The sequence below is a fragment of the Haliaeetus albicilla genome, chromosome 15 (genome assembly GCF_947461875.1).
Source record: "Haliaeetus albicilla chromosome 15, bHalAlb1.1, whole genome shotgun sequence".
Classification (NCBI taxonomy): Eukaryota; Metazoa; Chordata; class Aves; order Accipitriformes; family Accipitridae; genus Haliaeetus; species Haliaeetus albicilla.
In genome coordinates, this window is record NC_091497.1 from 1336235 (window position 1) to 1338891 (window position 2657).

General features: G+C 48.0%; 1 long non-coding RNA gene across 1 annotated transcript; it reads left to right on the plus strand.

Moving 5' to 3' along the window:
- Positions 1-214: 214 nt before the first annotated feature.
- On the plus strand, positions 215-2125 carry LOC138689136 (uncharacterized). Its single transcript, XR_011327987.1, has 3 exons — positions 215-286; positions 468-573; positions 1720-2125. It is a non-coding gene; the product is annotated as an uncharacterized lncRNA (long non-coding RNA).
- Positions 2126-2657: the final 532 nt, after the last annotated feature.

Here is a 2657-nt window from a genome sequence, read left to right on the forward strand (position 1 = left end):
CCTGTGTCAACAGCTGTACCAAAGATGACGCAAAAATACTTTTTCCTCCGCTCAGTCGTACTGTCTTCACAAACCTTCACAACAAAAAGGCAGCTTTGGATTTCTGCCCAGCTTTGTGCTAATGTTTTTCTTCTTCTCTCAGCTGGATGTCAGCTAGCACCGTTTCACCGTGGTTGCCATGGAAAGATTCCGTAGTGGCCTGCATTTGAAGAATTTTTTTATTTGAAGAATAAAATAAAGAGGATCCAGCCAGCAGCTGCAGACAGGAGATAGCCTGCCTCTCCAGGTGAGGATGGACCCTTCTTAGTGTAGTCCTCAGCAGATCCGATCACCAGTGTGCACAGCAGGGCCTGTATGCGTAACCAAAACCACAGTACAGTCATGTAGTGTGTGTGTGTGCATGTGAGCCTGTGTTTCTAGGAAGCCTCATATTGTAAGAGCTGTAAGGCACCAATCTATTCTCTTAGGTGGATGACAGTCAAGTGACTGCAGCTGCAGAGGAGGAAGGGAGAGGGAGAGAGAGACAGGCATGTCTGAACAGTCAAATTCTCTCAGCAGCTCCAAGAGCGGGAGGTACGGTGAGTCCTGGACCCCTGGGGCTGTGTCACCCCTCTTCTGCATCCCAGTCCCTCCCTGCCCCCACCTTCTCTTTCTCTCACTGCTTTAATTTTTTTGTTTTTTTCTTCCTATACCTCTCCCTCTGTTGTTCTCTAAGTCCCCCTCTTTCTCTGTTGTTCTGCTTCTGCTTTCTTTTTCTCTCTGCACTTCTGGCCTGTCCCATCCCTCTTTTTTATCCTCTGTTTCTGCCCTGCAGCCCGTCACTACTTTTTCTTTCTCCATCTATCCGTCTGTCTTCTTATCCCAATCTTGTTAATTCCTCCCTATCTGCCCTTTAGCCCTTCACAGTTCCCGCCGCTCTCACCTGTCTGATGCTGTGTCTCTATTTTTAAATTCCTTTCTCTGCCCTGTATTCTGGATACATTTTTACTTTCTTAGATTCTCTTGTTCCAGGTCCCTGTCCCTATGTTTTAACTTCTTCCCTCACTGTCCCATAGCCCATTGTTGTCTTTATTAGTCTCTCTGTCTGGTTCCCTGTCCCTATTCTTTATTTTCCCTCTCTCTCCCCTTTAGATCATCAGTGTTTTTGATATTTCTCAGTCTCTCTCATCTACCTCACTGTCCCCTTTTTTTAATTCTTCCTTCTGCCCTGCGGCTCATCACTAATATTTGTTTTTCTCCATCTCTCTGTGTGGTATCCTCTCCCTTTTTATTAGTTCCTCCTTGCTGTCCTGTAGCCCATTGCTACCCCCCCCGCCCCATCTCTCTCTCTGTCTCCCTTTCCCTACTTTTCAATCCCCCCTCTCTGCCCTGAAGCCGATCACTGTTGTAGTGAGTTTGTGTGGCCAGCTGGGGCAGGGGAGTGGGCCGGGGCTGCAGGGGTGGGTTCTGGGAGAAGACACCAGGACTTGCCCCCATGCTGGGCACAGCCAGTTCCAGCAAGATGGAGCTGCTACTGGTCAAAGCTGAGCCAACCAGCAACCCTGGTAGCACCTCTGTGATATTTAAGAAGGGCTAAAAAAAAATGCTGTGCAGAAGCTGTCAGTCCTGCAGACACCCAAGTCAGTGAAGAAGGAAAAGGAGGAGGTGATCCAGGTCCTAAAGCAGATTCCCCTGCAGTCTGCAGTGAAGACCATGGTGACATAGGCTGTCCCCCTGCAGCCCACGGAGGTCCATGGCAGAGCAGATGTGCACCCTGCAGCCGATGGGGGACCCCTCGCCAGAGCAGGCGGATGCACCCAAAGGAGGCTGTGACGCTGTGGAGAGGAGCCCACATTGGAGCAGGTTTTCTGGCAGGACCTGTGGCCCCATGGGAGTGACACCACACTGGAACAGAGGAAGAACACGAAGAAGGAAGGAGCAGCAGAGACAACTTGTGATGAACTGACTGCAACCCCCCCCTCCCTCTCCCCCTGTGCTGCTTGGTAGGAGGAGGTAGAGAAGTCAGGAGTGAAGATGAGCCCAGGAAAAAGAGAGGGGTGGGGGGAAGGTGTTTTTCAGATTTGTTCATATTTCTCATTATTGTACTCTGATTTTGACTGACAATAAATTAATTGCCCCAAGTTGAGTCTGTTTTGCCTGTGACAGTAATTGGTGAGTGATCTCTTTGTCCTTATCTTGACCCACAAGCTTTTTTGTTGTATTTTGTACCCTCCTGTCTTGTTGAGGGGGAGGAATGATAGAGTGGCTTGGTGGACACTCGTCAGCCAGGCAAGGTCAACCCACCACAGTTTCCTTCTATCAGGCTCCCTGTCCCTATTTTTAAAATCTTGCCTATATTTCTTGTATGTCATCACTTTTGAAACTTCCTACCTCTCCATCCCTATTTAAATTCTTGCATGTTTCTTAAACCCAGTTGCTTTTAAAATTTTCTTGCTACTTTTCCCTCTCTTTGTCTCCCTGACCTTAGTTTAATTTCTCGCCTGCATTTCTTGTGCCCTGTTGCTTTTCAAATTTCATTCTTACGTCTCCCTCTATGCAGCTTCATGTACCTACTTTTTGATTCTTGTACCCTGTTGCTTTCAAAATTTTCTTTCTATGTTTCCTTCTATCCATCTCCCTGTCTCTAGTTCTTAACTCTTCCCTCTCTGTCCTGTACC